Raw genomic sequence first — 23,984 nt, 5'->3', positions numbered from 1 at the left:
GGCTGTAACTGACGTAACTGTCGTAACTGCCTCTGTAACTGCCTCTGGCTCCAACTGTAGCTGTAACTGTCGCTGTAACTGTCGCTGGCTCCAACCGGAAAAGGAAGAGAGGATCTTCAAGCTGTCCTCTCCCCTCTTATAGAGTTTTTGACATCATCAAGCACCGCCTGAACGACCAGGGCCGATTGGTTCTTGACTTGGCCCCTCCCCCTAGCATAGCCGTTAACACCTCCCCTCAGCCAGCCCCATGACTCATCACACAGGAAGTTGTCTGCTTCCCTGGAATGCTCCTTGGGCCTCCTGCCCCGGAAGAGCAAGCCACAGTGTCCAGAGGCTCAATGAGGTAAGCTGAGTCATTCAAAGAAAACAAAGGCCATTCTGGCTACACCTTCTTCCTGAGCCAAGACTCCTGCATCTCTCTAAGCTTTGTTTGCACTTTACTTTTGATAGAGTTAAATGCTGCCTTTAATTATCCTGCTGTTAGGCCCTGTGGAGTTCTTGTTTTTCATTTAGTAACTTCTGAATTTCCCCATCATTTTCATCAAACCAGTCCTGATGTTAATGAGTGTTTGGGCCCAAATGAGTAAATGCTGTGCCATTATGCATCAAGTCTCTGAAAGCTCACCACTCTTTTTCTTCTCCACTCCGAAACGCTAAGTCTCCTGGTAGTCATCTTGCCTTGAGGCTGCTGCTTTAACAAAATGGGACTGTTTAGCTTGGAGAGGATGTCTATGGTTGCTCTGGCACTCTGAGCCACCTATTATCTTTGTCACTCTCATATCCTATCCTGTCTCTTCTCCTTACAATGACACAGTCTACAGTATGCCAATGTTTGCTACAAAGGGGTGTCTGCAATGTCCCATTGCTTTTAGGTAAGTGGAAAATAGTGTTGTTGATGAGAAGGTCATGAGACACAGGAGTTTTCAGTAGTAAGTGACTATTGCTCTTGCTGTTTCTGACTCCATTCCTCCCAAGGACTCCCAGCCATGTCTGATAGTCTGTGCCTACTCTGGCATCAAAATCATTCAGAATTACAAGCTCGTCCTCTTTCATCCCATTGATGATGAGGGTCTCCAGGTCTTCATAACATTTTTCTTTGACCTCATCAGGGTTTATCATGGTGGGAGCATATGCACTGACTGATGGTGATGGTGTGGCACTTTTCTTTTTTTAAATTAATTTATTTTAAACTTAAATACTAAAACTTAAATATACAATAAGAAAAAGAAAAGTATTATAAACTTAAATATTTAAAACATAAATACAAAATAAGAAAAGAAAAAAAGGATTGACAGGTGCACAGCAGAACGTAAGAGAGTATTCAAAATATATAGCGGTAAATTTCCATTTCAAGAAAGCCTATATAATAAATACTACACACTGTGTTCAGAGCTGTCTGTCTTTTCTTTGCCTTCTTGTAAGTTTTCTTTTATTCTCTGCTGTGCACTTTTTACTTTGTTCTTTTTCCCCCTTCCTCCCCCCTCCCTCAAGGCTACATTAAGAGCAGATATATATCTACATATAGATATATGTACATATACACACACGCATACATACACATATACACACACATATACACGTACACATATATGCACATACATATACTTAGATATCTATAATCATACTCATATACATTCATATGCATCTGTGTAAGACCGTACTATATTTGTTTGTACTCTTTTTCTCTGAGGGTGGATAGCATCTTCCTCTATGAGTCCAAGTCTTTCCAAATTTTTCATAGTCTACCAACCCATTTCCTATACCACAGCAATATTCCAACCTTATACTGTCTAGTTATTTTAAATAGTCTTAAACAATATTGATTAATATGGCTGACATATAGGGCACTTTCCTACAAGTGGCAACCGCATTGTCATAAAGCTCTCATTCATTCCTTTTGGGAGGCATACAAGCTTGTTGACTAGATTAGTTTTGATTGCAAAACCTATGCCAGCTTCACAGAGTTCCTCATCACAGTGACCACTCCAGGAAAACATTTATTCTGTTCCAGCTTTGGTTATTGGCCTTCATTTGCCAACCTTGTTTCACTAAGGTCTGCTATTTAGATATAATGCCTGCAGCAAGAACTGTTCCTCTTTGAGGTCTCCTGGATTTTGTGTTGTCCATAAGCATGTGCACATTCCATGTCCTAATGGTGAATGGAATCACAAAGATTTTGTGCATTTGTGTGTGTGTGTGTATTTCAACCACAGGGTAGGATCCCTGCCTGCCACAGTAAACAGGCTGAGATTAGGTTAGGTGAAATAGTTTTTAGGGCACCTTTTTTATCCCCTTCCTCATGCCAGGAAGTGAGCAGTGTAGTCATTAAAAAGGCTGCTCAGACTATCAGGGGGCTGCCAATGCTGCTTCAGTTCAGTGAGAAATGAACCTATGCCCTAGGCCTCCTTGGTGAAGGGTTGTGACTACAGCTCCCAGTGTATCTGCAACTGCTGTTTCATCAGTTACTGTTGGCACAGGACTTCAAGGTAGATAAAAATGGTAAAATGGTATGGGTGATATCTTTTGACTCACACATAAATTCGATTTAAGTGAGTTAGAGTTATGCTAAGTTGTCAGCCTCACTGTCTCTTCCACCCTCACTCTTATCAAAGACCAGTGGCAAGACAAAAGCCAAGATGACTGGTGATGGCTTGGGATTCAGTGGATGACCTTGGCTTCTTCAATGTCTAACCAAACTCTAAGCACTCCACAGCACCTGCTTCTGTTGCCTTCCTGGCCTATTGGAATAAATTATTTACTTCTACCTGTTCTACGAGGGAATTCTTCACATGCTTGGGGTAGACATCCCTCTAACTCGCTGATGGATTTCAGGCCCATCAGTTACCCTCAACCTGGTTTAGCCCATCTGCTGAAATGGTTTTACTGTAGTGTGGCCACTGTGCATGCTATAGCTCCTTGAAGCCACAGGTGAAAGTTGGGTGGCAGATTGTAATGGCAAGTAAAGTGGGACTTTTTGTTATGTTTTGTTTTGGAGTACTTCTCAGCACTAAGGCAATCAAGTGCCTTTGAATCTTGCCTTTGTTTCAATCAAGAGTCTTTGATTGAATCGGGAGTCTTTGATGACCTCCTTAAGTCACAGGAAGGCCTAGGTCACATGGGTTTGAGTCGCATGGTTGTGATGCCCTCTGACCCGAGGAAGGGTATGCATACTCTGAGTTTAGCATTTTGCTTTGGGGGCTCACTCACTGGAAGAGTGCCATGTGATTTGACCAGGTGAGACTCTGGGTAGCCATTAAGGAGCCTTTCAGCTTTGAAAAACCCAGATGTTGATGCTTCTCTCTCTGGTAACTATGTATATAATGTCTTGGTCAGACGGCTAGAAGCCCATCTGTTGATTTGTGTTATTTTGCTCTGTTTATATAATTTCTGTTTATGTCTTCTCTTTTTCTTATCTTTTGTTTTGGAGTACTTCTCAGCACTAAGGCAATCAAGTGCCTTTGAGTCTTGCCTTTGTTTCAATCTAGAGTCTTTGATTGAATCGGGAGTCTTTGATGACCTCCTTAAGTCATGGAAAGGCCTAGGTCACATGGGTTTCATGCAAAAAAGAAGTTGTGGGAATAAATATAGACAAAGAGGAAACTAAACTATTGCTTTTTGCAGACAATATGATGGTCTGTTTAAAAGTCCCAAGGTAGTTTTAAGTTTATCAGCGTTTCTATATATTGCCCACAAAACTCACCAAGAAAAGATAGAAAGAGAACTTGCATTCAAAATAACAACAGAATGTATAAATATTTGGGAATCTACCTACCTAAAAGTACCACAAGAGTGGAGAATAAGTATCCTGATTTTCGAAAAAGGAAAAAGTATAGTCAGTCAACTAGTACTTATTAAGCACCTACTTTGTGCCCAGCACTGTGCTAAACACTAGGACTATAAAGAAAGGCAAAAAGAAAACACTAGAATTTTGAACTTCATTCAAATTCTAGATGAATTCCAGATTGTATTATTAAAAGGCTAGTTTTCTGAACATTTAAAATTGAATATGATGATGAATAAAGTAGCTTCATCAAGAAGAGATCTCACCAAACTTAATCTTATTTTCCCTTTTAGTAGAAGAGGGAAATTCTATTGGTATAGTATAATTATACTTCAACAAAGTACCTGTCAAAGTCCCTCATCTTATTCATGTAGTCAAGATGGAGAGAGAAGGTTTAGATTATGGTACAAGTAGGTTCAGAATTGGTTAAATGACCTTATCCAAAAAGTAATCATTTAATGGGCAGATACCAGCTTGGAGCGGGTGGTCTTCAGTGGAGTAGCATTTGGAGGAATTTGGTCCCTTTTTATCAGTGGCTTGAATAAAGCAAATTATCATGCTTACCAGTTTGAATGTGACAAAGCTAGACTAGCTGATACATTGGATAATGATCAGAATCTAAAATTATCTTGATGTATGAGAATGATGGATCAGATCTGAGAGGAAATTTAATTCAGAGCAATATGTTATTTTACACTTAGGTTTAAAAATCAATTTCAGGAAATACAAGATAAAGGCATAACTAGATAATATTGCTTGCGAAAAATAAGAACTGAGTATTTTCGTGGACTGAAAATTGAGTATGAGTCATTATGACAGGGCAAATTTTTAAAATTAATTATAGGCTACAATAAGAGCTGCATTATGCCATGAAGGAGGGCACTGATAGTCTTGCTTTATTCTAGTGAGATCATACCTGAAGTATTATTTTTAATTCTCTGGGCTTTGGTGAAATAGGTACCACATTTAGAAAAGAAACTCATAAGATGGGAGTGTTCAGAGTTAGACAACCTGAACATTTGGACGATTAGGATTCATACCACGCAAGGATCAATTGAAGGAACTGAGGATTCTTATCCTAGAGAAGATTTAGAGAAGATATAGTAACTATTATCAGATATTTGAAAGGCTTTCATATAGAAGAGAGTTTAGGCTTGTTTTAATCGGCCAAAGAAGGCTGCACTAGGATCATGGTAAGCATGTTAATAACTGCCTTCAAGTCATTGATAAAAATGTTAAAATACGACAGGTTCAAATTCTTCTAAAAGGCACACCACTGAATACCTAAATATCAGATATCAATCTGCTCATACTAAGTACTCTTGGGTTGAGTCATTCCGCCATCTATGAACCTACCTAAATGTATAACCCAGAAATTAAATGGTCTTCCTCTCAATAAAATGAATGCTCCCCTCTCACTGTAGGTTTTCAAGTGAAGTTTGTATGACCCTTTGTCAGGGATCTTGTAGAGAGGATTCCTGTTGAGATACTTTGGACTAGATGGCCTTTAAGATCCCTTCCAACAAGTATAAGACCCTGTGATTGTTTTTCTGAATATTTCAAAACCTTTTTTTCCTAAATCTAAGGTGAGAGGTAATATGATGCATACTTTTTTTTTCATGGATATGAATTTTTTTTCTAATAGGACAGTGTTGCAAATTATGGTCAACTAACAATTTTTACCAATATTTCAAGCATAAAAAAAGAATCTTTACAAAAATATACTGAGACACCACAATCAAATTGGTAGCTGCCCATGACATTTAACAAACTGGACTCCTAAGAGTGGCTTCTCAACAGTATATCATTTTAATTATAATAACCGTTGCCTGCTACAGAGAAAACTGACAAAAGTAAAAGGGTTTTTTTGGGGGGGGGGCTTTTTTTGACTTTTTTTGTAAGCATTGTTGCAACATTGTATTCCTGATAATTTAGTAAACTGATGTATGAGTAAATGAATGATACATGCCTAAAAACATTATGGTTATGCTTTTAGTGGCCACTGGACTTTGAACTAGTCCAGGACCTCGATCTAGATTTTGACCTAGACTGTGATCTTGGCTGGGATTTGTATCTGGTTGGTTCTTTTTTCCTTGATTCCTTTTTGTATCTTGAGTCTGACTTATAATGTGTTTTGGAATCTGTTTTAGAAGTGCCTTTAGGTTTCGTGGTAAATAGAGAGGCCTGGCCTTAGAGTCAGGAAGACCTGACTTTTTGAGTCCTGACTCTGACTTAGACTGACTTCATGACCATAGTTAAATAAGTTACTTAACAATCCAGTGTTTCAAGAGCTCTCTAATGACAGAGAAATAGCACTGTATATTGGAAAAGAATACTGGATTTTGAGGTGGAGGATCTGGGTTCACCTTTGTCACCTTGGGCAAGTTGTTTAACCTCTGGATCTTAGTTTCCTTGTTTGTAAAATTGGCAGAGTTGGGCAAGGCAAGCTCTACGGTCCCTTCCAGCTCTAAATCTATGAATTCTACATTACAGACTCCCCAGTCTGTGTGGGTAGAAGGAGTTTCTGTGTCAGAAACGCCCATTGAAAAGGTCTAGATGACGTATCTGATTATGCCCAGCATTTCTTTCCTTTTCCTTTTGGTAACTCAAAGATGAGATGGGCACTTTTTTCCAACATTCCTGTCATATTCATAGCACCAGCCATCCTTGTGGTCAAAATTCAAAATAGTAGTTACCTTTATTAGTTTCCCTACCTTCTTGAGGGAGGACTTCTCACAAAGCAAATATATCTTAATCTTATGTTTTCGCAGAATAGAACTTCAAACAGATGATTAAATAATGAAGTTTTCTATTAGTACTGTATCTTGCCTCTGTCCGAGTTTTGTAATTAGGAAGCTTACTTTACATATTGGCCATCATATTGAGTGGTTTATTGTATTTTCATCACAGTATCATTTTCTTTCTTCCTTTACCTCTATTTTCTTTCTTTTTTAACTCACAATCATCTTTTTTATTCATTTATTTATTTATTTATTTTTAGTTTACTACGCATGGTTCTACATAGTTTTGAGTTCCAGATTATCTCCCCTCCCTCCCCCCTCCCTCCCCAAGACGGCCTGGAATCTCATATAACTACCATGTATAACTTCGCATTGAAAAAATGTGGAACGCTTCACGAATTTGCGTGTCATCCTTGCGCAGGGGCCATGCTAATCTTCTCTGTATTGTTCCAATTTTAGTGTATGTGCTGCCGAAGCAAGCACTTCTTTCTTTTTTAATCCAAATGATACCTGTTGAGCTTCTAAAATTCATGGATTTCTTTAGAAGTGTATACCTTCTTAACATGTTTCTTTTCACTCACTTTCCTGTCGTCACTCCTGTGCCATTTCCGAAAGAAGTTCTGAAAATCACTGGTTTTTTCAAGTCACTCTCTTGCTCAAAAACAACTGAGTGACTCCACATTACTTACCATGATCAAGTATAAATTCTTCTTGGCTCTCAAGGCCCTCCTTGATCTGACTTCATATTTCTTTTAAAAGAAGTGGGAGGGGAATGATGGTGGGATCTTTTTTGAACAAGATCTTTACTTCGTATCCAGTTGCCTCCTAGATAGTTCTTAGTAGCACTGGGAAGGGGTAACCCACCAGCACCTCAAACTCAATATATCTTTTCCCCCAAAGCTACCTCTCATTTTTATATCCCTGTTTCTTTCGGTTAGAGCCATCAAAAAGTATTCACCCATCAAAGGATATGAACAGGCAGTTTTCAGAAGAAATTAAAGATATCTATAGGCATATGAAAAAATGCTCGAAATCACTATTGATTAGAAAAATGCAAATCAGAACGACTCTTAGGTGCCACATCTCTCCCATCAGATTGGCTAACATGATAAAACAGGAAAATCATAAATGCTGGAGAGGATGTGGGAAAATTGGAAGGTTGTTACATTGTTGGTGGAGTTGTGAACTGATCCAGCCGTTCTGGAGAGCAATTTGGAACTATGCCCAAAGGGCTATAAAAATGTACATACCCTTTGACCCAGAAATACCACTTCTAGGGCTGTATCCCAAAGAGATGACACAAGTGGGAAAGGGACCAGCATGTACAAAAATATTTATAGCAGCTCTTTTTGTGGTGGCAAAGAATTGGAAATCAAGGGGATGCCCGTCAATTGGGAAATGGCTAAACAAATTGTGGTATATGAATATAATTGAATACTATGGTGCTATAAGAAATGGGGAACAGATGGACTTCATTATAACCTGGAAGAACATGTATGAACTGATGCTGAGTGATACATGATTACAGACACACGGTATCTGTAAGGACTACCTTTGATAGATTTGGCTCCTCTCATCAATGCAAGGTTCAAAGACAGCTCCAAAAAACTCATGATGGAAAAAGCTATGCACATCCAGAGAAAGAATTATGGAGTCTGAATGCAGATGGAGGCAAACTATTTGCTCTCTTTTTTTACCCTTCTTTTTTGGTTTCATTTCTTCTTTCTCATGATTCATTCCATTGGTTATAATCCTTCTTTACAACTGGACTATTATGTAAATAAGTTCATTGTGAAGGTATATGTAGAACTTACATTGGATTACATGCTGTCTTGGGGGGTAGGGGGGAGGTGAGGGAGGGAGAGAAAATTTGGAACCCCCAAAATTGTGGAACCGAGTGTTGTAAACTAAAAATAAAAAATAAATTTATAATTTAAAAAAGTGGTCATCCATGCTTGAATCATCTTTGGCCCTCCCTTCTCCCTCCCCTCCCACATCTAGTTTGTTTCCAAATTCTAAAGGTTTTCTGCAATATCATTTTCACCTTTCTCCTCCTTTCAGTTTTCATCACTATTGCCTTAGTTCAGGTTTTCATTATCTCTTGCACAAACTAAACAATAGCCTCTTAACCTAGTGTCTGCCTTCAGATTCACTCTCTCCTTCAGTGCATCCTTCATAGCATTGCCAAATTAACATACCTTGTGCATACATTTGATTATTAATCATTATCATTAGTGCTTACCAAATAAAGCCTAACTTCTCAGCAAGGCATTCTATTATAATTATTTGTATATGTGACTTATTTCTCCTATTACATTATAATCTTCTTCTAGGCAGGAACTGTGGCTTATTTATCTTTGTATACTCTACCGCAGAGTACTGGGAATGTAGTAAATGCTTAATAAATTTTTGGTAAATTCACTTGTCCATAGCACTCATTTAAAAGGGGCAGCTAGATGGAACAGTGGATAGAACGCTGGGCCTGGAGTCAGGAAGACCTGAGTTCAAATCTAGTCTTGAATACTTACTAGCTCTGTGACCCTGGTCAAGTCACTTAACCCTGTTTGTCTCAGTTTCCTCATCTGTAAAATGAGCTGGTGAAATAAATGTCAAACCACTCCAGTATCTTTGCCAAGAAAACCCCAAATGGGGTCACAAAGAGTCAGACATGACTGAAACGACTGAACAACTAATTTAACACCTAATTTTTTTATATTTTGAATTCTCATTCAACTTTTCATGTTCCTCATAGAAGAGATACTAGACCTCATCTAGTTCAATCCTCATTCTAGAAATAGAGACATAGAAAGGTTAAGTGATTTGCCCAAGGTTATATACAAGTAGTAAGCAAAAAATGCAATGATTCAAACCCATGTTCTCTCTCTGAATCCTGCACTTTAACTGTTAAAAATTGCTTCAGCCCTCTCCCCTCCACATTAGCTTGCAAGTTTTTCTGAGTTTGATGTTATTCTTAATATCTTCACTTATTTCCTTGTATTCTCCTAAAATATTTGTGACTGATTAGCCTCAGGATATATTACTTACTCTCATCTTGTCACCTGTTAAAATAGTAATCAGGTTTTTTAGTCATTAGTTGGCGTTTATTTTATGTATTCTTCCAGTTCAAACCAAAGTGGAGTTCTTTTTGTTTTTGTTTTTCCTTGAAGTCACTTAAGAACTGAAGAAGCAAGATCCATTATTGTTGGGCCTTGCCTCCATGCCTTAACTAGACACTACTCTAAGAAGGTCAACTTTCACTAAAATAGAAATAGATGTCTGGTCTCCCTCTTACCAGACTCTTCTTGAACTGTTGAGCAACCCATGAAGATTGCCCTCCCATATTTAGTCTATTTTCTTCATTATTTTTTCAGACCACATTTTCTCTGAGAAGCTTCCTCTTTACTCACACATTTACTGTCTCTTCCTTTCCTTTTCAAGTTTTCAATTGCAGAAGGAGTTAGTCCCCAGGATGTTACTTCTGTAAGACCAAACCAGTAGATGATGGCTCTTTTATCTACTGTACTCCTTTGGGTGTTTAAATGGTCTCTGGTGTACTTCCTGAAACCACTGGTCTTTCCAAAAGCTCTCCCAGCTAATGTCATTTTGGCTCTACTGTTCTCTTTTGAGAGAGCCCCTCATTTTCTTTCGTAGCTCCTTTCTAACATATCAATATTAGGCCCGCCTCTGCTAGCAGATCTCCCCTGGGGAGTACCTCACTTGCAGTTGGCTTGATAAACAACATCAGCAAATACCACAGGGTGAGCTGCTGGTTCTTCGGATCACTTTTAACAAAAATAATTCTTTTTGCTCATAAACAAAACAATTCCTCTCAATCTTTAAATGACTATTCACCTTAAGGCTTTCTGTCCCTAGGGAAGGTAGTACTTTTTCACCCTTAACATTTTCCTTTCCTTCTCATTTATGAAACAACTTTTTTTCTTAAAAAATTTTCCATATCTATATCTTTTTCTCCATTCCCATAGCCAGCACACTGAAATCACACTTGGATTTCTATAATAGTTGACCACCCTCACGCTAGTCTCTTTCTGCCTTCCACTTAGTAGACTGCTACTTAAGTACATTAAAGATCAATAATTTCATTACTATAGGTACTCCTTCCATTGATAATAAATAGTATTTTATTTAATAGTGATTTTAAGGTTTGCAAAGCACTTTACAAATGTTACCTCATTTTATCCTTTATCCTACAGCAACCCTGGGAAGTAGGTGCTATTATCATCCCCATTTTATAGATCAAGAAACTGAAGCAGACAGAAGTTAAATAACTTGCCAGGGTCACACAGTCTGAGGCTAGATTTTAACATAAGCTTTCCAGCCCCCAGGTCCAGCACTCTATCCACTGTACCACTTTGCTTCCTCAGATATAGATGGCAATAACAGACAATGTAGAAGAATTGCTGTGGCTGAAAAATTCATTACTCTGTGGCTAATGTAATTATGAACTTACGTTATCCCTCATGCAGAAGAAACACAGTTTATCACTGGACTCATATTCAAAACCCTTCCAGATGGGTAGCACTTTCCAGGACTTGTTCTCAGGTGGAATAGGTTCCAAGAACCCAAAGTCAATTCAGTACTATGATGAGGGAACAGAATAAGGTTTTAGTGGAGCTAGTAGACTAATCTTCCTAAAAATACTGGTTTCATCATGTTACTCTCTTGCCCAAAAAAACCTGAGTGACTCCACATTGCCTCCATGATCAATTATGAGTTCTTGGCTATCAAGGCCCTCCATAGTCTGACTCCACCCTACTTGTTCAATCTTGTTTCTTTTCCACTACTCCCTAACACACACCCTCCACCCTAATCTGATTGTTGTCACTATCACACAAATAAAGCATGCTCATTCTTGCCTTTATACCTGTTTTCATCTTGTTTTCTACACCTATTTCACTCTCATTTATCCAAATCCTCCTCATCCTTTAAACCTAGCTTTGTATTCTATAAAGCCTTCCCTTACTGCTCCAACTCACATTGGCCGCCATGTCCCTTGAATTTCTCATAGTCTCTAATGTACAAATTAGTCCTTGGCTATATTCATTACTCTTTTTATATTCATTGTTTTGTGTGTAGTAGTCTTGACCCTCTCCAGCTAGAATGTAATTTCCTTCAGGGTAGGGACCACATCTCTGTCTGTGTGTGTCTTACTTTGAACTCTTAAGTCTGTTATATTTGTTTGTCTTTCCAATATTGTTGTGATTATATAAATTATTCTCTTGAATATGTTCACTTCACTCTGCATCAATTCATCTGATTCTTTCCAGATTTCTCTGAAACCATCCCTTTCATCATGTCTCACAGAACAATAGTATTCTATCACATTTATATTCCATCACTTGCTCAGCCATTCCCCAATTTCTGTGTCCCCTCTCAGTTTCCCATTCTTTGTCACTTCAAAAAGGAGCTGTAAGTTTTTTTTTCTGCATATCCTTAGAGTTTGTTTTGCTTAGGACTAATCCCTCCCTTAATCTACCATCATTCTAATTCTGTCTTCTCCTTCCTATTTCCTTGTTGAGTGAAATGTGTTTCTGTACCTAAATGTGTGTGTGTTCTTCCTTCCTTTAACTAGTTTAGATGAGAGAGAGCTTTGGGTATCAATTGCTCCCCCTACCCTCTCCTTATTTGTTTGAATGTTTACTTGGCACACTCTGATTTTTCCTCTTCCTCTCTTTTTCCATTCTTCTCTTAAGATCATCCAGACATAACAGAAGCACTCCTAGGCTTTGTCTAATTAGATTCCCACTATGACCTCTACTGGTGAAAGTGTTCAGAGAAGAAACATGGAGCATCTCCTCATATTTGAAATAAGCAGTTTATCCCTGTTTTATCTCATATTATTGATTACTCATATTTATCCTTTTTTGATGTTTCTCTAAACCCCAACGTTTGAATTTCAAAGTTTGTGCTCAACTGGACTCTTTTTTTCATCAGGAATTCTTAGAAATTCTCTATTTCATTAAAGGTTCATTTCTTTCCCTCTGTAACATTATACTCAGCGCTTCTCAATAAATTTTTCTTGTCTGCAAGCCTATATTCTTTGCCTTCTGTAATATCATATTCTAAGCTCTCTACTTCTTTATAGTGAAGACTGCTAAATCATGTGTGATCATAACTGTGATTCCTCAATATTTGACTTCTTTCTAGCTGTTTTGTAGTATTTTTTCTTTGACCTAAAAGTTCTGAGTTTTGGTTATCATTTCCTTGGAATTTTGATTTTGGGGTTTCTTTCGGGAGATTACCAGTAGATTTTTTTCTGTTTCTTCTTCACCCTTTGGTCCTAAGAGATTTCATCAGTTTTCTTTTAAGATTTCTTGAAATAGGATGTCTAATCTCTTTTTTTAGTCATGGCATTCAAGGTTCCAGTGATTCTTCTTCCTGAAATCTTTAGTAATTTTGATTTCTTCCCCCAAGACCCCCCCCCCATATTTTCCTCTATCATTCACTGTCTGACTCCCTCCCCTCTGATGGCAGTTTCCTTTGGGGCTGGATCTCAAAGCATCTCATCCTTCTCCCATGCTGGGCAATTCACAGTTCACCAGCCTAGGTCTCTGTCCCATATGACTTTGGAAAGGACAGAATTGGGCCCACTGGATCCTGAGCTCTTTCACTCAGGCTTAGTAGAGTGCCCCCCAACAAACCCCCCCCCCCAGGATGATTTGTTTCAGTGTGCTGTCCTACTTCCTCTGTTCTCATTCTCTGGCCTAGCACTAGAAGTTCAGAGAAATGCTACACCAGTGCTACCAGTTTGATTCCTATAGTTTGGTTCTCTGAGGCTCTGGGACAAAGATGAAGTAGGGTGAAGTGTTTAAGCTCAGGCACGACACGTGTCCTGCCCCTTTCTCTGTGCCCCAGCTCTGCTGTGAAGCACAGACCACTGCCCTCCAGCAGGCTTCTGCTCCTGGAGCTGTGCCAAAGCATTGGCTATGGGGCCCTAACAGGCTTCTGTCCCTAGAGCGCAGACTGTCTGTCACAGCAGGAACAAACTTCTGCAGCCTTGGAGTTGGGATCTTTATAGCACTGGGGAGAAAGTGGGGGATGAACTGTGGGATTGACTTTTGTTGTGAGACCCTATGTCTGATCCTCAGGTCAGCTAAGTGCAGCCTCTACTGGTAGTGTGGAATGTAGGGGAGCAGTGCTGAGTGAGTTCATGGGTTTTTTGTTTGTTTTGACCTTCTTTTAGATTCTGGATGTTCTAAATCATGGAGACAGCTGAAGTTGTTGTATGGCATATAATTTCTATTTTGGAGAGTTTTGATAGTTTAAGAGGAATCAGAGAAAATGTCTAGTCCACCATCTTTTTAATCATGTGTGCTGAAAGTCCCCATATTTATTGATTTTAAAATTTTTCTCCTTGATCTGTTTTCCAGGTCAGTTGTTTTTGTTGTAAGATACTTTACATTTTCTTGACCCTTGATTGGGGAATGGTTAAACAAATTATGGTACTTGAATGAAATGAAATAGTACCAGGCTTTAAGAAATGATGAAAACAGTGAATACAGATAACAATGGAAAGACTATATGAAAAAGGTCAATTAGAGGATAATGATAGAAGTATCTTTGATAACTATGGCTAAAGGAAAAATTCCTAACCAAAAAAGGGATAGATGAAACCACAAAAGATAAAATACATGATTTCTGTTAGGTAAAAATCAAAAAGCTTTTCTATGAACAAAATCAAAGCACCAAGAATAAAAAGAAAACCTGTCACTTGGGGTAGCAACTTTATATCAAATATCTGTGCTGAGTCTGTATGCTATGTTAAGATATATGTGCAAATAACACATATACATATATGCATGCATGCAGGTATGTGCATATATAAAACCAAGATCCATTTCTAAATGTACAAGTCATCAGAATAACTAAGCAGTTCTCAAAATTGCTAACTGTTACGGTTATAAAATTGTTGCAAATCATTTATAGTAAGAGAAATGTAAATTTAGATTAGTAAGGTCTCTTTGCTCTCCTGGGAAATTGGCAGAAGTGGGAAAATATAGAAATAATGTGAGGCACTGTGTGAAGACAGGTGTACTAATACACTGTTGCTGGAGTTGGAAATGTGTCCATCCATTCTGGAAAGCAATTTGGAATGACATTTAAAAAAAAGACTGAAATGGACATGATTCTTCAGTGTAGAGATCCTACTGTTAAGGATATATCCCAAGGAAGTCAAAGAAAGGGAGAACACATATGTACAAAAATACCCATAGCAACACCTTTTATTATAACAAAAACTAGAAACAAATGCCCATTGATTAATAAATGGCTAAACAAATTTTGCTACGTGAATGTAATGGAATATTACTTTGCTGTAAGAAATGGCAAATCTGAAGAATTCAGAATACTATGAGAATATACATGAACTGATGAAGTAAACAGAACCAGAAAAAAAATAACAGACTATAACAATGGAAATGATATAAAAACAAAAATGAACACTGTATAATGATAATTGCCAAGTTTGACCCCAGAAAAGAGAAGAGGAAATGGATTTTCCTTCTTTCACTGGGTAGGTAAGAAGCTATGGATGTGGAATGTTGAATATGCTGATGCAGTTAATGTGACTGCTAGTTTTGCCAAACTTTTTTTTAATCTTTGTTACAAGTGAAGGCTAGTGTAACGAACATATTTGGAAATGAATATAATGTATAAATAAAAGGCGTCATTAACAAAGAAACCACCATTTTATAAAACATGTAAGAATAAATTTTGCAGGGCAGCTAGGTGGTGCAGTGGGTAGAGCACCAGGCCTGGTAGTCAGGAGGACCTGAGTTCAAATGTGGCCTCACACACTTGATACATTTACTAGTTGTGTGACCTTGGGCAAGTCACTTATCCCCAACTGCCCTGCCTTCCCCCCTGCGAAAAAAAAAAAAGAATAAATTTTGCAGTAGTAGACAAAACCATATCCAGGGTTGATGGAGGTGTGGATGGGGTTAAAGGGTGTGTGCTTAGAACTGATGGAGCATGTGCATCTGTAAATGTAATAAGATTTTAATTATATAGTATGTATGATAAGCACCAAAAAAGCTAGAGAAAACAAATCATTATGGCTGAAGATTATCAGAAAAATTTTAATGAAGTAGATGGAACTTATGTTGGTCTTTGAAGAATAGGTGAGAATGTGAATATGTGAAGAGAAATAGAGAGGATATTTCAAAAGCTACTAAGACCATGAGCAAAGTTGTAGAGGCAGGAAAGATGTTGGTGTGTTAGGGACTGTAAGGTTTGTTTGAGGGAAGCTGAAGTTTTGTGTTGGAGAATATGTCAAAATGAAGTTAAATAATACAGATCCAGATTATGGAACTCTTGAAAGCCAGAAAATCAGTCAATAAGCATTTATTAGGTGATTACTATGTGCCAGACTATATTGTGCTAGGAATTAAAAGAGAAAAAATGAAATACCTCAAGAAGCCAGTATTCTATTGGGGCAATCAACATGTACATATATAAATAAATGCAAATTTTGTGCACACATATACATACACACACACACACACACACACACAATATAAGGCATTTTTGAGGACAAAAGAAACAAGGTGAGAAGGGGAATCAGCAAAGGCCTTGCATAGTAGGTGGCACTTGAGCTGACCTTTGAAGGAAGCAGAAAATTCTACAAGTTTCTCTACAAAAGGAGTGCTTTACCAGGTATAGAGGATGTCTGTGCGAAGGCACAGAGAAGGAAGATGGAATGTCATTTTTGAAGAACAGCAGACCTGTTTGGCTAAAAGGCTGAGTACTGGAAGAGGAATGATATGTTGTAAGCACACACAAGTAGGCTGGAGCTGACTATGAAGAGACTTAAATGTCAAACATTAGAGTTTATATTTTCCTCTAGAGTCAAGGGGGAACCACTGAAGATTCTTGAGTATAGGAGTGACATAGTCAGACTACTGCTTTGGGAATATCTCTTTGCTAAGTGAGTATAGATTGAGAAGCTTGAGACAGAAAGGCCTATTGAGTAGCTGTTGCTGTGGGCCAGAAGAGAGGTGATGAGGGCAAGACTTATGGTGGTAGAAATGTGAAGGCAAAGGAGACCGATTATTAGCGTTGGATGAGAGGGTAGGGGGAATGAGCGAGAGTAAAGGGACAACAGTAAGTACAACGTTGCAAACGTGGGTGATTAGATGAGTGGTTGTACCCTCAGCAGAAATAGAGAAGTTAAAGGGGTTCGCGGGTATGAGGGTGTGTGGGTCAGAGACTGCTACTCACATTAAAAACAGAGACCATTCTTGAGAAAAGGCAAAAGGGAATTTATTGCTTTCTCATGAGAAAGGACACACCCCAGCGTGGCCCGAGATGATGCCAGCACATGTGTGTGTGTTGCATACAGCTCAAAGCAAGTAATATAGACCCTAACACAGAGTTCCCCCACCCCCTACTGGCTCTTCTTCCCATTGCCTGGATTTGGAGCTCACATTCTAAATGTGGAATCTTTTCCCAGCAACAGAAAACAAAGAACAAAAAGACAGGCGTGAGACCAGGGAAAAGGGAGTAAAAGCTAGATAAACAGGACCTTGCAGGTGTTTGTCTACTGATGTAATTTCTTATCTCTACTTTCTTAGCAGAGCAGTTTTTAAAAATATAGAAAGGGTATAGGGTGGGGGTGGATGGTAGGAGAGTTAAGGTCTTGTCCCATAGTGAGGGGGCTTCACTATTTCAGCAGTCCACTCAAGGGGAAGATTGTTTAGGGCACAGTGAGTTTAGTTTTAGCTGTCTACTGGACACCCAGTGGATACTAAATAATGCAAGACTAGAGCCTAGGACCTACATAAATAGATCTGGGAGTAAGTAGTCTGCACAGAGCTCCCAGGTCAAGGGGAAAATATTGCAAGAATCTAGAAACAATGCAAATATCATGGGGTCATAGGATAAAACAAGATGTAGCAGTTTCTACATGAAAGGATTGGAGGGTTTGGAATATGATATTCCAGAGAGCAGAACACCTAGGATTACAACCAAAAATCACTTGCCCAGCAAAACTGAGTATAATCCTTCAGGGAGAAAGTGGAGTGTATAAATAGAAGTCTTTTAAGCATTCCTCCCTTAAGCATTCCATAAGGTTAAACTGTTTATATTCCTATATGGGATAATAATAGTTGTAACTCCTAAAAACATTCTCATTATTAGGGAATTTGAAAGGAGTATACATAGACAGAGGGGAAGGGTATAAGTGGAATATGATGGGATGATTATATAAAAGAATAAAATTAAGGAGTGAGAAAGAAGAATGCAGTGGGAGAAGGGGAAAGGGAGTGGTAGAATGGGATAAATTATCTCATAAAAGAGGCTCAAAACAGCTTTTAGAGTGAAGGGGATGATTTTGGGGGTGGGGTCAGAGCCAGTGAACCTTACTCTCATCAGCATTGGCACAAAGAGAGAATAACATACACACTTGGTTGGGTGTAGAAATCTATTTTACCCTACAGAAAAGCAGGAGAAGGGAATAAGAGAAAGGAGAGGAGGTGATAGAAGGGAGGGCACATAGAGGTAGGTAAAAGACAGAAGCAGAATGCTTTTGAGGATGGATAGGGTGAAAGGAGAGAGAAAGTAGGATAATGGGGGGGTATATGATGAAGGGAAATAGTAATCATAACTGTGAAAATATTTTACAAGTTTCTCTGATAAAGATCTCATTGCCAAAATATATGTAAAGCTGGATCAAATTTATAAAAATAAGAGCCATTCCTCACTTCATAAATGATCAAAGGATATGGACAGTTTCAGATAAAGTAATCAAAACTATCTATAATCATATGAAAAAATGCTCTAAATCACTATAGATTAGAGAAATGCAAATTAAAATAGCTTTGGGCTATCACCCCACACCTATCAAATTGGCCTTAATATGAAAGAAAAGAAAAAGAACAAATGTTGGTGTGTATGTGGGAAAATTGACACTAATGCTGTTGGTGAAGTTATATACTGATTCAGCCATTCAATTTGGAGCTATAACCAAAGGGCTATGAAACCTTTTATACCTAGTGACCATGCAATAATACTATAACAATACTACTATATACCAAAGAGATAAAAAAAACAAAAAGGGAAAGAGTCTATATAGACAAAAATATTTATAGCAGCTCTTTTAATGGTGGCAAAGAATTGGAAGTTGAGGGAACGTCCATCAGTTGGGGAATGACTGAACAAGTTGTTGTATATGATTGTGATGGAATACTGTTTTGTTATAAGAAATGACAAGCAATATGCTCTCAGAAAAACCTGGAAAGATTTCCATGAACAATGATGCAGAGTAAAATGAGCAGAACCAGGAGAACATTGTACACAATAACAGCAATATTGTTCAATGTTTAAATGTGAATGACTTAGTTATTCTCAACAATACATTTCCAAAAGACTTATGATGAAAAATGCTATCCACCTCCCAAGAAAGAACTGATGGAGTCTGAATGCAGATTGAAGTTGACTTTAAAAACTTTATTATTCTTGGTTTGTGTGTGTGTGTGTGTGTGTGTGTGTGTGTGTTTGTGTTTTTTTTTCACAACTAATAAGGAAATATGTCTTGCAGGACTGTACAAGTGTTAGTAAACCATATCAAATTGCCTACCAGCTCAAGGAGGGGAGAAGGGAAGGAGAGAGGAAATTTGGAACTCAAATTTAAAAAAAAACAAATATTAAAGAAATTTTACATGTAATTGGGGGAAAAATAAAATATTAATTCATTAGGAAGAAAGGGGTAAAAAACAATACTGAACTGATACTCCCTCCCCTCCCCAAAAAAGAGGGACATTGTAATTTTTAAAATGCACAGAATATGACAAAATAAAGTTTAGAAGGAAGCAGACAATCAGGACAATTTTCAAAATAACATGTAGAATTTATTACTTTTTTTAAACAAGTGATACACACTCCTTTTTATGAGGTAAATATTTTCCCAGTACCTAAACCAAGGAAAGATAAATTATAGGAGGACTATAGCTCAATATTATTAATGAATATCTATTCAAAATTTTAAATTAAATCCTTTTGGATATACTACAACAATCTATCCAAAAATCATTCATATAACTAAGTTGGATCCATAGCAGAATAAAAGAATAATTCAACATTAGAAAAACAACATAATAATGTTAAAAACAAAAAAATCCAAAGCCATATTTATCTCAGATGTAGAAAAGGGCTTTGATATGGCATAACATTCATTTATGCTAAAAATCCTACAAATTATGGTCATAGAGGGATCTTTTTATATATCAAGTATACCTATCAGAAAACAAGCATCATATGCAATAAGTACACACTAGAAGCTTTCCTGATATATAGGGAAATCTCATTCAAAATAACTATTAAATGAATGAATAAACAAATTTGGAGAGCAATCTAATAAAGCACACAGAATATTTATATAGATTCAATTACAAAATGTTCCTTACAGAAATTAAGAATAACTTAAGTAGATGGAGGAATATTAAGTTCTCATGGCTGTGCCAAAATAACAGAAATGATAATACTACCAGTTAATTTACCATTTTAATACTATACCAATCAAACTATCAGAGGGGGAGATACTTTACAGAATTCAATAAAACAAAAACAAAATTTATTTGAATAAACAAAAATTGAGAATATCAAATGAAATAGTAGGAAAAGACTGGAAGAAATGGAAGAAAAATACTTCCATACCTCAAAATATTTTATGAAGCAACATTTATCAAACCCATATGAAATTGTTTTAAAAGTGAACGAGAATATAGAAAGAAGAATCAGAAACAGTGGGGCTCAACATAATATTCCATAAATCTTACAAGAGAAGTTACTTTGATGAGAACTACTGGGAAACTCAAAAGAAGACTGGCATAAATTAGGCTTAACCCAACATCTTACATGATATTCCACAATAAATTCAAAATCGATACAGGAGGTTAATATCAAAGATTGTACTATAAATAAGTTAGAATAGAAGCAGTTCAGATATTTTTCATAGCTATGAGTAGGAGATATATTTTAACCAAACAAAAGATAGAGGCAGTTATGAAAGCTAAAATAGGAAATTGATTTCATGAAACTGAAAAATTTATGCAGAAATAAAATTAATGCATGTAGGAAAAGAAGAGTCAGTCAAATGGGAGGAAAATTTTCCATTGATATCAGATTTCTGTGAAAATGGTTGGTTTCTAAGATGCATAACAACTAACATATCTATATGACCAAAAGCCATTTCCTAATAGGTAAATGGTCAAAGAATATAAACAAACGGTTCTCAGAAGAACTGCAAACTATTAACAAAAATATAATAGAATGTTCAAAATCACTAATAACAAAAAAAAAAAAACAAAATAAAATAACCCTGAGATTTTACCTTGCACACAGAAAATTGGTAAAGATGAAAAAGGGAGGAATAGTCAGTGTTGGAGGAGTTGTGGGAAGGTAGGCACATTAGTCCATTGTTGATTGAGCTGTGAAAAGTACAACCATGGGACTTGGCGGGGGGCGGGGAGGGGCGGCCAGGGTGGAGCCGAGGTGGCGGCTGATAAGCAGGGACTTGCTTAAGCTGTCCCCCAAATCCCTCCAAACACCTGTAAAAATGGCTCTGAACAAATTCTAGAGCTGGAAAACCCACGAAATAGCAAAGCGAATAGCCCAGGAGAGCTTGGATAGTCACTGGGAAGGGTCTATCATACAGTGCTGAGAGCAGAGCGCAGCCCAGCGTGGGCCATGCAAGGACAGACCACCAGACCAGGAGTCAGCCCTAGCAGGCCTTAGGGCCATGAATCATTGAGCTGTGGTAGTTAATAGACTTCTCAACCCACAAACACCAAAGACCACTGAGCAGGTTAGTGGGAAAACTGAATTGGGTTAGAAAGTCGTCTGGCCCCAGCCCTGGGGGTGGTGGAGGTGGCGCAAAAGGCAGTGACTGCAGCACCAGCAGGAAGCTCCTGCAGCTGCTTCCAGAGGTCCAGTGTCAACTGCTTCCCAAGTCCCTGGCTCACACAGTGGGAGGAATCAAGTGGCAGATCAGAATGGGAATGCAAGGAGAGCTTTGCTGCTGCAGAGGCAGTTTCTCTTGCTGTGCCCTTCTTGGATCTGGGTCACAATCCTGGTTGGCGGTTCTTGGGGGAGGAGGAGCACAGCTGTGGCAGAGCTTGCAATGACAGTGGAGTAGAAGTAGCTCTGAAAACAGCAGTGCAGCCCCTAAGCTTGAGACAAAGCACTCTCTACTCTACAAGCAGTCATACCCTGACAAAAAGCTCAAAGGTCAAGTAGTTGTCTGGGAACATGGCCAGGCAGCGAAAACAGACGCAGACTCAGACTCTAGAATCTTTTTTGGTGACAAAGAAGATCAAAATATACAGCCAAAAGAAGTCAACAAAGTCAAAGAGCCTACATCAAAAGCCTCCAACAAAAATATGAATTGGACTCAGGCCATGGAAGAGCTCAAAAAGGGTTTGGAAAACCAAGTAAGAGAAGTAGAGTAAAAACTGGGAAGAGGAATGAGAGTGTGTTGCAAGAAAACCATGAAAAACAAGTCAATGACTTGCTAAAGGAGACCCAAAAAAATACTGAAGAAAATAACACCTTAAAAAATAGACTAACCCAAATGTCAAAAGAGCTCCAAAAAGCCAATGAGGAGAAGAATGCCTTGAAAGTCAGAATTAGCCAAATGCAAAAGGAGGTCCAAAAGACCACTGAAGAAAATACTACCTTAAAAATTAGATTGGAGCAAGTAGAAGCTAGTGACTTTATGAAAAATCAAGATATTATGAAAAAAATGGAAGACAGTGTGAAATATCTCATTGGAAAAACCACTGACATGAAGAATAGATCCAAGAGAGATAATTTTAAAATTATTGGACTACCTGAAAGCCATGATCAAAAAAAGAGCCTAGACATCATCTTTCAAGAAATTATCAAGGAAAATTGCCTTGATATTGTAGAACCAGAGGGTAAAATAGAATTGGAAAGAATTCATCGATCGCCTCCTGAAAAAGATCCCAAAAAGAAAACTCCTAGGAATATTGTAGCCAAATTCCAAAGTTCCCAGGTCAAGGAGAAAATACTGCAAACAGCCAAAAAGAAAAAATTTGAGTATTGTGGAAACACAATCAGGATAACACAAGATCTAGCAGCTTCTACATTAAGGGATCCAAGGGCTTGGAATATGATATTCCAGAGGTCAAAGGAGGTAGGATTAAAACCAAAAGTCACCTACCCAGCAAAACTGAATATAGTGCTCCAAGGCAAAATATGGATTTTCAATAAAAAAGAGGACTTTTAAGCTTTCTCAGTGAAAAGACCAGAGCTGAATAGAAAATTTGACTTTCAAATATAAGAATGAAGAGAAGCATGAAAAGGCAAACAAGAAAGAGAAATCATAAGGGACTTATTAAAGTTGAACTGTTTGGTTTACATTCCTACGTCGAAAGATGATATATGTAATTCATGAGGCCTTTCTCAGTATTAGGGTAGTTGAAGGGAATATACATACATATAGACAGAGGGCACAGGGTGAGTTGAATGTGAAGGGATGATATCTAAAAAAATAAAATTAAGGGGTGAGAGAGGAATATATTGAGAGAGGGAGACAGGGAGAGATAGAATGGGGTAAATTATCTCACATAAAAGTAGCAAGAAAAATCAGTTCTGTAGGAAGGGAAGAGGGGGCAGGTAAGGGGGAATGAGTGAATCTTGCTCTCATCAGATTTGACTTGAGGAGGGAATAACATACACACTCAATAGGGTATCTTACCCCACAGGAAAGTAGAGGGAAGGGGATAAAAAGAGGGGACAATGGAAGGGGGGGCAAATAGGGGGAGGAGGTAATCAAAAGCAGCCACTTTTGAAAAGGGACAGGGTCAAGGGAGAAGACTGAATAAAAGGGGACAGGATAGGATGGAGGGAAATGTAGTTAGTCTTTCACAACGTGAGTATTGTACAAGTGTTTTATATAATGATACTTGTGTGGCCTATGTTGAATTACTTGCCTTCTTAGGGAGGGTTGGGTGGGAAGGGAAGAGGGGAGAGAATTTGGAACTCAAAGTTTTAAAAGCAGATGCTTAAAAAAAAGCTGGTTTTGCATGCAACTGGGAAATAAGATATATGGGGAATGGGGCATAGAAATCTATCCTGCCCTACAAGAAAGTAAGGGGATGGGGGCGGGGAATGGGGTGACAGAAGGGAGGGCTGACTGGGGAATGGGGCAATCAGAATATATGGCAGAATATATAGGGGGAGGATAGAAATTGGGAGAAAATCCGTAACTCAAAATCTTTGGAAATCAATGTTGAAAACTAAAATATTAAATAAAAATGATTTTATAAAAGAAAAGTACAATTTTGGAAAGCCATTCAGAATTATGCAGAAATTGGCAAAAATGTTTATAAAACTCTTTAGCTCAGATATTCTACTTCTAGGCATATATACCAAGGAAGTAGTTGTTATAAGGGGAAAAAAAAGTCCACGTGTGCTTTTTTTTTAAT

The 23,984-nt window shown here is 38.0% G+C and overlaps 1 protein-coding gene and 1 non-coding gene across 2 annotated transcripts in view; one reads left to right on the top strand and one right to left on the bottom strand.

Annotated features, from left to right (window-relative positions):
- Window positions 1-23,984, top strand: part of PPP2R3A (protein phosphatase 2 regulatory subunit B''alpha) — a 229,347-nt gene that overhangs the window by 40,544 nt on the left and 164,819 nt on the right. The window lies entirely within an intron of this gene.
- On the bottom strand, window positions 6,899-7,005 carry LOC118840617. The gene has a single exon (XR_005009787.1). It is a non-coding gene; the product is annotated as a U6 spliceosomal RNA (small nuclear RNA).

This window comes from Trichosurus vulpecula, chromosome 2 (genome assembly GCF_011100635.1).
Source record: "Trichosurus vulpecula isolate mTriVul1 chromosome 2, mTriVul1.pri, whole genome shotgun sequence".
Taxonomy (NCBI): Eukaryota; Metazoa; Chordata; class Mammalia; order Diprotodontia; family Phalangeridae; genus Trichosurus; species Trichosurus vulpecula.
This window is presented reverse-complemented; position numbering and strand designations above follow the sequence as displayed.